This window comes from Leuciscus leuciscus (genome assembly GCF_965113295.1).
Source record: "Leuciscus leuciscus genome assembly, chromosome: 1".
Lineage (NCBI taxonomy): Eukaryota > Metazoa > Chordata > Actinopteri > Cypriniformes > Leuciscidae > Leuciscus > Leuciscus leuciscus.
Window position 1 is genome coordinate 79,403,389 of NC_138725.1, and position 14,043 is coordinate 79,417,431.

The following is a 14,043-nucleotide window of genomic DNA, read 5'->3' on the forward strand; positions in this document are numbered from 1 at the left end:
ATTGATTTCTAGCCCTTGCATTAGCTTTACTACTAAATATATTTATGGAGATGAAAAATAATAAGGCGCCCTGTACAGCTATGATCAGCTGTTCGGCCGAGCATTCAATGTTGTTACGCTGCAAGCTGATCAGTTGGTTTGTTGCTGCCGCGCTCTATCACACGCACACCATAAAGAGCAAATTGTTTTTTAATGTTTCAATTTCGTGATTAAAATGACATAATTTGGAAGCGGATAATTTCTTCACAAACAGCTCATTATGACTCAATGTTAGAATGCTGCACCTACACTCGATAGTGTGAAAGATCAGCGCAACGCAGACCACTGCATTGACAGCGTGAAACATATGATCTGTCTACGGCCAGGACTCAGCGGAAGACAGAGAATGCCGGTCCAGCGCTGATTGATTTTATGCTATTAACATTTCTTTAGTGTAGTGTATTAACTAGTGTATTCAATTTTTTTTTTTTTTCTCTGTGTAAGATTAAACCTTTACGTAAGGAACTTAAAAAATGGACTGATGACAATATTTTGTCTAGATCTGGGTGAGTTGTTTTATTGCCTTATTGGATACAATAAATGAAGACTATCAACTTCTTTTCAATACTGTTTCATCACCCAAAACACTCCCACTCTCTGCTGTATATTCATAACCAAATATTTCAAAACCAACAGCCAGCCCACATAAACCATGCCATTGGCCCTTGTCTATATTGCAGACATGACTCTTAATGCACAAAACTGTTGACCTTTTTGCACAATCTTAAAAAAACAAGTATTGTTGAAATTCTCAGATCAAGCAAACTTCAACCTAAGCCGCTACCTGCTCACGTTGGAGAACCGCACCCGAGCAAGCACACTTCGCAGTTCCTCCGGAAATGCATTCTAGTTACTTTATTGTAATGAATGAAGTTATCATAAAATCAAACTATATTTAGATTCATATGGACATATTCTGCTGATGTAGTTATTAAGCCGCAGTGGTTGATGAAGATGAGTGTCATTACTGTTAGTTTTTTTGTTGTTGTTTTATAATTAGCATTTTATTGAGTTTTTGAACATCACTGTTACATTGTAGTCAACACTGTAGTCAACACTGTAGTCAACTTTACAATTGACATCTTAACATGTATCCCATAGTGATGATACATTTTGTGTACACAAAATAAATAAAAAGAGTAAGCAAAAAGGAATAATACAAATCATATAGAAATATATAAAAAAATAAATTAAAAAAAAGAACAAACAAAAAACAAACCAAATCAAATATACATTTTTCAACAAGCACCCCGCTCTCATCTAGTAGCAATATATTGCACGTATTTTCCCCATTTCGCCACATATTTTTCTGCCCTGTCATTGATGTTAAAATACATTTTTTCGTATGATGCCACTTTTGCCAATTCCATGCTCCACTCCGGGGTTCTTCCAGTTTCTCATTATTATTTGTTTTTCTACCATTATACTGGTCTGAATAAAGTCCGCTGCTTCACAGTTCGATGTCATCTGTGGATCATTTAAAACATACAACCTCGGGCAGAACTCCAGACTAGTCCGGGTAATGTTTTCAATGCGGTCATGAATCTTTAGCCAAAAATTCTGAATCATGGGACATTCCCAGAGCAGATGAGAAAGAGACCCTTCTGAACTGCAGCACTTCCAGCAGTCTGCATTATCTCTCAGCTTCAGCCTAAACAGCCGAGTCGGAGTCCAGTAAAATCGATTAAGAATCTTAAACTGGATTAATCTAATTTTAATGTCTCTTGAAACCCTCTTAATGTTTTCACAGATACGATCCCACTCTTTATGTGTGACATCAATGTTCAAATCTGCCGACCAAGTTAACATTGTTGCATAAGATACGGTAACTGTCTGTTGAAATAACATTGCATAAAAGATAGCAGCTTCATGCCCCAAACCCATTATTTTCGTAGTCTGAGAGAGAAGGTTTGACTGCTGAGGTTCTATTCCTTTCCCTATGACAGTAACTAGCAGGTGACGCATTTGAAGATACTTCCAGAAATTATTTCTGGCCAAATTGTATTCACCAGCTAACCTTTCAAAAGACTTTATATTATCCCTCTCATACAGGTTTGCAAGTGTAATAATTCCTTTTTCTACCCAATCTTTCCATAGAAAAGAATGTTTATTAATACGTAGGACTGGATTATTCCAAATACAGGATTCAGAATTAAGATAGACATTAATATTAAAAGCTTTAGAAAACTTCTTCCACACATTACAGAGGTTGGATATGATAGGGTGAGATTTTAATTTGGAGGGTATATTGCTAGACAAAGCATTTATAGGGGAAAGTGGTGAGAATAGTCTCTGTTCAATCTCAAACCAGGGAGGGACTCTCTCAGGTGGCAGTGTCCACTGAGCTATATGTCTCAAGCAGAAGGCATAATGATACAGGGCTAGTTTGGGGAGGCCCATGCCACCCTTATTGATTGGTACCTGTAGCCTTTCTAATTTTATCCTTGCACGTTTACCATTCCATAGGAACTTTTTGCAAATTTGGTCTTTTAAAAAAAGTACTTTTGGGGTATTGTAATAGGAAGGCATTGCAGCAAATAATTGAACCTCGGGATACAATTCATCTTCAGGACGTTGACCTTTCCCCATAATGATAAAAATAGTGGTGACCATCTATCTGTATCTAATGAAATTTTATTAAAGAGTGGGTTCAAATTCTTTTCGATTATTTCATCAATTTGGTGAGGGAAAAGAATGCCAAGATATTTTATGCCTTCACTAGGCCACTGAAACAGCCCCGCCTGAAATAAAGTTCTTGGACAGTATAAAGTCAGTGGAAGGGCTGCGTTCACACCGGACGCGAATAGCGCGTCAAATTCGCGCCTGCCGCGTCTAGTTTGACGCTTGACCACATGTGTACATTCGCGTGTCAAGAGCGAGATTGACGCGCGTAAAAACAAAAGTTTGAAGCGACATTTACGCGCGTCAGAGGCGAAAGTTTCGAAACCCGTTGGCGGCCATCTTTTTTAGATGTTTATCGAGCATTAGCATTAGCATTAATCGAGAGAGTCACCGCTCGTATATGCTCTGGAGAGCAGAAACAGCTGCGTAGGGGACATCGTCGCTGTACTCGGGTCCACCAGACTCTCCGGAGGGTTTCAGGAGTTTCACAATTTGGTCCAGGACCTAGGTTTGGTGGACCTAACGGTGAGGACGCTGACGAGGACAGAGTAGGCCGTATAAGGCCTCGGCCTCGAGTGGTCGCTGCCTGACGAGCCCGCGCTGTACAGCCCGGCGCGAGGTTCACCCTCGCCCGCACCCACCTAATCTGTCATTTATTTTTGTTTTGATAATAAATGGAGCCAGCCTCCAAAAGTGAAACCTGTGATTTTTGTTTTAGTTTGTATACACTAAATTGTATTTGTTGTCTTCACATTAGATTAATAATGTTTCATATAGATATGGAATAAATTGCATTCAATACAAAATGAGTATCTCTCATATATTGAAATCGAGTTTTTATGTGAAAGATTTGCTTTGTTGTGCATTTTAGTCATATTACAAAATAATGTATTGAGGCCAAACATAAAATAACATTATAAACTGTCACTTCACCACGTGACAGCAGCAAGCAGCTGAAGCAGGCTCCTGATTGGTTAACGCGGCGCGAATTGACGCAGAAGTTCAGATTTTTCAACTCGGGCGGCAGACGCGAATTCGCGTCAAACACGAGAATGCACAAAAAGCACTACATAAAACATTCGCGCGTAACGCGCTTAACGCACCAGACGCTCAATTCGCGCGAACTTGATGCGCGAATGAGGCGTATTCGCGTCTACCGCGCCGCGCTCTACGCCTCATTCGCGCCGCAGGAATTTTTTACGCGCGTAACGCGTCTTTGCATTGACTTAACATTGAAATCACTCGCGCCTGACGCGCAATTCGCGTCCGGTGTGAACGCACCATCAGACTTGGACCAGTTGACTTTATACCCTGATATCTTGGAGAACGACTCAATAACGTCCAATAGTGCTGGGACTGATCTGGCTTGGTCCGAAGCAAGCCACAAAATGTCGTCCGCGTAAAGCAGAAGCTTATGTGTAGACTCATTAATTTTAACTCCCTGAATATTCAGATTCTTGCGAATAGCTGCCGCAAGAGGCTCAAGAGCTAGACAGAAAAGCCCTGGCGATAGTGCAGAGCCCTGCCGGGTACCTCTATGAAGTGTGAAATAAGAGGAAATCAAACCATTTGTTCTCACTGCGGCCTGTGGGTCTTTGTAAAGAATATCTATCCATCTGAGAAAGGTTTGACCAAATCCAAATGTTTTAAGCGTATGAAACATGTACCTCCATTCTAGCCTATCAAACGCTTTCTCAGCGTCAAGTGAGATAGCTGCTGTTGGATCGTTGGAGTCCCGCACCGATCACATAATATTTATAAGGCGTCTCACATTATCAGAGGAATTTCTCCGTCTAATAAAGCCCAGTTGGTCAGGATGGATAAGTGACCCAAGTGTTTTATCCAATCTATTTGCAAGTATTTTAGATAAAAGTCTACAATCAACAGATATTAAGCTTATTGGACGATAGCTTTTACAGTCAGTCGGGTCCTTTTCTTTTTTAAGTATAAGAGTGACAATTGCTTGGTTTAAGGAGGGAGGTAATTTGCCAGATTTAAATGCTTCTGCAAGCATATTTTCAAATAATGGTAATAGGTCTTCTGCATAGCATTTAAAAAATTCTACTGTAAACCCGTCTTGGCCTGGAGATTTACCTGATGGTAGGGCCTTAATTGCATCAAGTATCTCCTGTGAACTAATAGGTAAATCTAAGTCCTCCTGTTGTGATACACTCAGCTTAGGAAGGTTTAATTTATTAAGAAATGACATTATCTCTTTGTCTGTGGCATTGTTTTCAGATGTATAAAGATTTATATAAAATTGCTTAAATACATCATTTATTTCCCTAGATTTGGTTGCCAGGCTTCCATCCTCAGCCATCACTGCTGCTACCGAAGATTTGCTATTTTTTTGTTTAATGTACCTAGCCAAAAATGTCCCTGCTTTATCCCCAGATTCAAAAATAGTCTACCTGGCCCTGAACAGAAGATATTCCGTTTTTTTGGATATTATAATATTATATTCATATTTAAGGTGGGTCAATTCTTTTAAAATAGGTTCAGATATATTCCTTTTAAATTTAGCTTCAGTGTTCTTAATTCTCCTTTCTAGATCTGTAAGTTTAGCAGCATTGACCTTCTTCTTATAAGAAGAATATTGAATAATAAATCACCTTATAAAGGCCTTCATGGCCTCCCAAGCCACTATGGCAGAGGGAGCTGTGGGGACATTGGTCTCCAAATATAACCTAATCTGGGCTCGAAGATCTTTCTTAAATCCTACATCTTGTAATAAAGATGAATTAAAACACCACACCTGTGATCTTTCTGTTTCCTGATATGGGGTCATTTGTAGTCTGACCATAGCATGGTCTGTCAGCAGAATGCTATCAATTAAACAGGATAGTGTCGCAGGTAGCAAGGATCTGGAAATTAGAAAAAAATCTATTCTTGAATAGACTTTGTGGGCTCCTGAATAAAAAGTATAGTCTCTGTCCGTTGGGTGGTTCAGCCTCCACACATCTATTAGACCCATAGATGAACACATTCTCTTAACCAGTAAGACAGAGTCAGGCATTCTACTTAATGTTGGTTTACTTCTATCAAGGAATTGATCTAAGACAAAATTGAAGTCTCCTCCCAGAATTATGGGGTACTGTCCAATATCATGCAACTTACTTTCTAAGTCTATGAAAAAATTAGGATGATCAACATTGTGTGCATATATATTGGCCAGTATCAGAGCATGTCCTTGTATCTCTGCTAATATTATAATTATTCTGCCCTCCTCATCTTTAACCTCCCTCCTGAGCCTGAACTGTAGGCCTTTGTTAATTAATATAGCTACTCCTCGACTTTTAGATGACCCAGCGCTAAAGGAAACATGTCCTACCCAGTCCCTACATAATTTAACTGATTCCTGAGGACAACAATGTGTTTTCTGAAAGAATACTACATCTTGTTTTTTAGTTTTCAGATGTCCCAGTATTTTCTTCCTTTTAATTGGACAACCCAGGCCATTCACATTCCAAATTGAATAACATAATGTCCTCCCACTACTAGTCATAAGCAATCTTAATATATTTTAGAGTAGAGTAAGTAGCCATTCTATTATAACATAAGATCCATGGTGCAACATAAATTATACACATTAACAAGAAAAAAAAAAAAATAGAAAAAAAACCCATAATATCAGCCAATAGCGATATCAATAACCAGCAGACTGCGAACCAGTCTGGCACAAAGAACAATAGAACAAGGAACATTGTTAAAATAAAACAAAAAAGTGAATCTCTTAGGTCCATGACTTATGGAACAAGGGCAGCCCGAAGGCCCACCGTCCTGAGTAGGCTATCATATACAAAATTGTGTTCAGGTATAAGGTATTAGATTAAGGACATAGGGATTTCTATACAAAAATAAAAAATTGTTGGCCACACCTGCCCCGGCTATGAGAAATATAAACTCAAAAATCAACCTCTAAATGATTTATGAAATGCATAGCCGGTAATTTGACCTGATCTGTCCATGTCCAAAAAACAAAACAAAGGTCTGCCAGTTCGCATATACACACCCACTATCTCACATACCGTTACTTTCCCGAACGTACGGACACAGCAAGATCTTGTAGTTTCCAAGGCACATCCATAACGTGTCCGGATCGCATATGACGTACTAACAGAGTGTCAGACATGTACCTCAGCGTCTCTCAATGTACTCCATTGCTTTATCTGGGTCATCAAACACCCGTGGACTCTGTCCAGTGATGAAAATCTTCAGAAGTGCAGGGTAGAGCATGCCAAATTTAATCTTGCGCTCATGGAGAGCTTTCTTGCAGCGGGAGAATGCTTCTCGCTTCCTTTGCGTCTCCCTCGAATAATCCGGGAAAATCATAACTTGTTTGCCGTTCCACGTCAAGCGTTTCTTTTCCCGTGCTGCTTCCAGGATGGCTTGGCAATCTTTGTATCGTAGCAAGCGCGCCACAATCGTTCGACCATAATTCTTATCCCCCGCTTCCAGCCGTTTCCCAATCCTATGAGCGCGATCCATCTCGATTCCTCCCGGGGTTGGATCAATGCCAAGGGTCGCTGAGATAAACTTGTTCAGGAACGTGGTAACGTTGCTCTTTTCAGCCCCCTCCGGTATCCCCACGAATCTGAGGTTGTTGCGTCGAGATCTGTCTTCAGCTGTGGCCAACCTATCTATCAATAGTTGTATGTCCTCTTTAGTGGCTCCCATCGGTCTAGCGTTTATGTTAGCTTGCTCGTCCTCTAGCTGACTCACTCGATCTTCCACTTCCGTAATGCGGGAAATGAGGGAGGAAAGCTTTGTATCCACGGAGCTCAGAGACCGACGAATTTCTTTCAAATCCGCCGTTTCCTCTAGTATCTTGCTCAGCATCCCATGAATCTGAGCCATGTCAGGCTCCGTGGTAGTGCTAGCTGTGGCTTCTTTGCTAGCTGTTACTCCCCTCGTGCACATGTTGAGCTGAGTCTGTGCGGCTGAGCAAAGTTTTCTTTGTTCAGTGTTACAGCCAGAAGACAAACTTTTGCCTTCTTCTGACATTTTGAGTTCCACGTAACATATAAAAGAAAAATACCTATATCTGAACGTATTTTAGGATATAATAAGGATAAAAACCCGAAGGACAGCGGGAGCATACGTTTCAAGCTGCCATCACTTATCCCTGCGTCACGTGACTCCCCGTCATTACTGTTTGTTGTTGTATTATTGATGTTTAATCCATGTCATTTTGTGAGAAAACAGTATTGTTTTTCAATAGAGCAGTTTTATATGCTTTTTAGCATATAGTCTATATCCTGACTCAAATAATCTGTGTCTAACAGCAAACACTCAGAATAAAGTGAGTGATCTGCTGATGATCCTGAATGGCTTGTTTAATGAGTGTTAATAGTCTGAGGCTCATCAATATTACCAGATCTTCTGAAAAGACTCTTTATTTCATGTCAATAGTTCCTCATTTATTATGCTGATGTCTTCAGATCTCCTGTAAATTGCCATTTAAAGCTTATTTCATTGGTGTCAACAATCTGAGGATATTTGTTGGTTACAATATGTACATTTATTTCTGTGTTTATGTGTTCAACTGTTTTTCCTACCATTGTTTATATTTGGAAGGATTTCATTATTTATATTCTGTTATCAATTAGAATAAAAACATACATATTAATTGATATATAATATGTTTGATTTTGGCATTTTCCAGTTCCATCGAACCAAAGTCAATGGGTTTATTGAATGGGGATTTGGTTAAATGGCTGAAATAAGGTCCGTGGTGAACACAAGCTCAAGACACTTTCACGTTTTATTCTACGACATAAAATACATTAATATTACCCCATTCGTGATTTTTTGAAGCGGTTACGTGGCTTGAAAAAGGCAGTTGCTAACAAGTGTCTAAATGGGACAACAGAGGCTACCAAGGAGACGTCATCACGCTGAACAGGTAAACTCAGTCCACTTTTACAGCCTTGTTATGCTTATAACTGTGCTCTTATAAACTATTCCAACTGAAAATGTTTTTAGATAAAAACAGAAAGAGTTTTCGGAAGCTCAGTGATGGTGATGTTGAGTTCGTTTATAGCCTACCTTTAGCTTTTTTACTTCTGGTGACTGCATTTAGGCTTCAAAATTCATAAAAGTTGTGTTCATCTGTGATAATTATCTTGATGGACAAAACGTGCAAGTATTATAAACTTTTGTTGATCACAGAGCTTGCTTTTAGCGATAATCCAAAAGCCTATGGGAAAATCCTATTGTGTTTTTCTCAAAGGAACCAGTGAAATGCTGACTGCCGGTTGACCTTGTGACGTCATACCTGAACCACTCTATTCCCATCACCTACAAGTGAAGCTGAGCAGCAAATCATCAGGAAGAGCTGAAATCTGCAAAGACTGAGTTTATTAAAGAGGACATGAGAGATCCAGAATCCTGCAGAATGAAACACACTGAAGATACTGAAGAACAAAGAGGTTGGCGTTTATTCTTCATTCATTCATGACGCTGAATAAGAAAGATTCAAGCACTTCACATTTAGGAAATTAGATAAACTATCGAATACAACATTTTCTTGTTTGTTTTCAATGAATGGTCATTAAAGGAAGGTTTGAGCAACGTTCATATTGATTGTCAACATCGGGTCAAACTAAATATCATTTTAAGAGTTTTATTTTAAAACTCTGGTTCACATTTTCTTGCAACCATGTTACCAAAGTTTTGGACATTTCTCAATATAGTTTACAAAATTATGTTTCTGCTGTTGGTTTTTTTAAGCAATAAACAGTATAAAATAAATTGTAAGCATAACTTATGCAAAACCTGATTTATAGCTACTGACAAAGCCCTATTTCTCATAAATTATAGAAGTTATTCATAGTTAAAGAGGGATAATTTTTCTCACAGTAACTTTGGTAACCGGGTTGAGAATGCGTTCAACACTGTACAGTTTGTCTAAAAACTGAGACAATGGATTGAGATTATTTTCTTAAATCTTATTTTCCCATCATGCTGCATAAAGAGCCCAGATGATGTCACTTCCTGGGTGACACAATGTTTTAGAAATTTGTGTTTTTAAAAGTCGCTGAAAGCATACAGTATAAATTAAGTAAAGTTATTTATGCACTTGCAGGTAGGCTATAGTTCCTCCATATGACAGTTATCTGAGAGGGTTTATTCACTGTCCAGTGCAATGGAAACAAATAGACATTACAAAGTCTTATACTTTCTTTCCTTTGGAAAGTTAGAAAATGTCCACTTACTGCACATTTTTCAGCACCACTTTCTTGGGAACAGATACAAGTGTTGGTGTATTATGTAAAAGTGCACAAAAGAGGAAAACACAATGTCATTACAATGAACTACACTCGGGAAAAATGTGATCAATAACTCATGGCAAAATATTTTTACATTAAAGGGGTGGTTCGGGATTTTTGACATCGGACCTCATTTTTAAGTCAGCCTGGTTGTTATTCATCAGTGGAGACATTTTTTTTTTTTAAATGATCCAGTCCTTATATTTGGATAGTTAGCCGATGCTAGGCTAGCGCGAGTCAATGGTATATGTTAGCCAGCCATTAAAAACCGTTTTACCCACTCCACAGTGCACCAAACGCAAATCAATTCCCATATGAAAAAAACCTGCATGGTTCATATATGGCAACCATATATCTTCCTTACTTAAATCAGCCAGAATTACCTTCTGTGTTTCATATAAGGCCAATATATGTCATATACAAAATCAGACCGATTATGGCCCATTTCATACTAAATAGCACACATATAACTTATAGAGGATTTTTGCGTCATATATGAATACTGTTAAAAGACTTATATGAGTTTTACATGAAAAAAGTATGCAAATGTGTATGGTATTAGTAGAAATATATAAAATTCATATATAAATCATTTAAAGTTCTTATATTGAATCATATGCTATTCAAATTAAAGTCATATAGAATTTATACACATTTTGTGTCATTTGTTTATGTGTTTCATACAGATTTCATGTTTTGATGACCAACATCTGATTCACTTATATGCAGTTGGCAAATTTTTAAAGGGATACTCCACTTTAAAATGAGAATTTTGTCATCATATACTCACCCTCACGTTGTTTCAATCCTGTATGAATTTCTTTCTTCTGCTGAACAGAAAGGAAGATATTTAGACGAATGTCATTAACCAGACAGTTTCTGGTCTCATTGACTTCCATAGTAATTTTTTTCCTAATATGGAAGTCAATGAGACCAGAAACTGTCTGGTTACTGACATTCTTCTAAATATCTTCCTTTCTGTTCAGCAGAAGAAAGAAATTTATACAGGTTTGAAACAACATGAGGGTGAATATATGATGACAAACCTTTATGAAGACTGTTCATTTTCCTACAGGATTTGAAAGAGCAGTTATAAAGCAATGACATTGTAAGACCGTGTATGTACATTATTTGTGAACTGTCTGGGCCTGTTGTTTGTGAACAAATCATAACATATTATTGCAAATGAACAAAGTTGAGTCAAATATGTTTCTAGAACAGTGATTAAAATGTTGAAAATTGGCTGGAATATGTTTTTGTATATGTGACATGAACTCTGGTGGTGATGCACTCTAAAAACTTTTAATATGATTTACTCAATTTTTTGGTTAAACATTGTTACACTTAGAATTGATTAGATTTGTAAGCAGTGAAATCAATTACATACACTGTATTAACTGAGTAAATGTAAGTGAAACAAATTAAATAGATCTGAGTAACTGCATTTGGTACATTAACAAATAAAATTGAATAGAAATAATTGGGGGGGAAACATTTAAAAACAAATATTTATGAGTAATATTAACTGTGTTTATATGCCAGTAATATTAACTTTTTTTATTTCCTCTAAACCTTTGTAAAAAATATTCCATACAACCACCGGTATAACTACATGACATAGGCCTTTATTGTCAATGAGTAGCCTACAGAAATGCAGCATATTTTATACTATTTTTAACACATATACAATATTGCCTACATTTAAACTCATGTAAGAAACATTTTCTAAGTAAAAATTAAACATTTAGGCCTAAACATTCAAGTGTAATCAACCGGTCTGTTATCCAGTATCCACCGGATCAGCGCTGGTTCCTATGCCGGAGATGGGCTCGCCTCTGCGGGGTATCCTCTAACTTTACACCGCCGTCCAGCGTCACTCACGGCCGAAAGATGCTGCGACGCGAATGACTCAATCACCTGCCAATAAACACACAGTGCACAGTTCTGAGGACATTTTACTATCCAAATTAGTTATATTCATTATCTTTAGGAATATAGTCGTGTGTTTTTTTATGCAAGGCGTTACAATCACGCGAAAAGGCAGACGCGAGTCGACACTCGTTTAACTCGTGAGTAACATTGTGTCTCTGTATGTTCTTTCGCATTAAATAAAATGATTTGAAGCACATTAATGATTATACAGATAAAATAAAACATACACACACCTGAATTTCACAGAGGAAATGCACCAATTCTGCGACGCTGAGAAGAGAAGAGGAGAACTGTGCTGGACTGGAGAGAGTTCATACAGCGCGTGCTCACTCAACCGTTGAGCTGTCGTCGTCACGTCAGAGGGTGGGGGAGGGGTGCATTGTTTTAATTGAGTAAACTTAATCAATTTCTTATGCGTGTTAAATATTAATAATATTGATTTTATTTAAGTAATATTTGTGGTTCTTGAAACAGATCAGTTTAATTATCCATTCTCAAATATGGTGATGGAAATTTCACAAATATATTAGCTCAGTGTATTTTAAATAAATAATTGGTTAGTCAAATACTAAATTATTTTAGTGAAAAACTTCTTTTTATTAACTGTAAATTTCAGACAAAATTAATTGTTGGAGTTTTAGTCAATTATTTCGGTATGTTCAACTCAAACTATCAAGTAAATGATAATCAGAGATTTTATTAAGTGAATAAAGTTAATTATTTCTGTGATATTTACTAAGCCACTGAATTATTTTTTTTAGACTTTTTAGAATTTATTTTTTATTTTACCCATAAGAATCACTTCGACATTTAGGAAAGTTTTATGTTTGTAGGTTAAGAATAGAACTGCATGTTGTATACCATAGTAGTACTGTGATAAAGTTTAGAGAAATTGTCACAAATGAAAATGAAAACAGGTGATGCAGGATTTAAAATGAAAACGTACTCGGTTACTGACGTAACCTCGGTTCTCTCTAGAAGAGGGAACGAGTACTGCGTAAGATATCTTACGCTAGGGGAAAATCCTTTTCCGCGAGATATTGAAGCCAAAAATTATCCTTAATTTTGTAATAATGCAAAACGCGTTGCAGCAGCAATGCAGACATAGGCGAGACAGCTCGCGCGCCTATTGGCTGCTCTGCGGCAACTGCAGCAGCCTATCGAGCGAGGCCTGGCGTGACGTCAGACCCAATCAGGGCACTTCGCGCCCGCTGCGTCACGTCCCGCCGAAATGGGCGTGGTCTAGGCCTATAAATATCGCTCGCAGGCAGCTATTATCTGGTTTTTCATCATCGAAGCAACCAGAGCGTGTGCATGCACGGCAAGATACGCAGTACTCGTTCCCTCTTCTAGAGAGAACCGAGGTTACGTTAGTAACCGAGTACGTTCTCTTACGAGAGGTCTCTCGTACTGCGTAAGATATCTTACGTTAGGGGACCCAATGTAAAACGCCGTGCATGCTGAGATCTGACACCAAAGACCCAAGGGCGAAAGCCCGGGGTACATATAGTGCACAATCACTCAGGGAACTCACAGGGAGTCCGGGAAGAGGGAGGGGTGCAGCCTCACTCTTCCACATATAGCAGCGTCGATGGGACGCGAATTTCATCATACAGACAGGGCGGGGTACGGCCTGAACTGATGGGGAAATGTGGGTCTTACACAGTTTGCCCAGCTTTATACTGTCGAACATTGAGCTGTGCTCAGCAGACGCAGCATTCTGAGCTGATCGCATCAGGTCAGATAATACTGGTAAATTTAGACCGACAGCAGCCTGGCCTGCAGGGCGGGAACCTCTAGGTTATAAAACCTTATAAATGTAGACGGGGAGGCCCAGCCTGCCGTCATACAAATATCTTGCAAGGCAATCCCACTTGACCAGGCCCACGAAGAGGCCATGCCTCTCGTGGAGTGCGCTCTGACACCCAATGGGCACTGCGTGCCCTTGGAGGCGTATGCCAGCGCTATAGCATCAGCTATCCATCTGGATAGGCTCTGTTTCGACGCGGCTAGTCCCTTAGAACGCCCGCTAAACGAAACAAAAAGCTGCTCCGTCTGTCTGAAAACAGACGAGCGAGACACATAAGCTCGTAATGCCCTGACTGGGCAAAGGAGGCTCGCGTCTCTTTCCTCATCAGGGACCGGTAGGGCTGACAGGGAGATAACCTGCGCCCTAAAC

At 38.9% G+C, this 14,043-nt stretch overlaps 1 protein-coding gene across 1 annotated transcript in view; it reads right to left on the minus strand.

Moving 5' to 3' along the window:
* The window catches only part of LOC309511319 (zinc finger protein 862-like), a 210,061-nt gene that overhangs the window by 118,174 nt on the left and 77,844 nt on the right, over nt 1-14,043 (minus strand). The gene's annotated exons all lie outside the window — the stretch shown is intronic.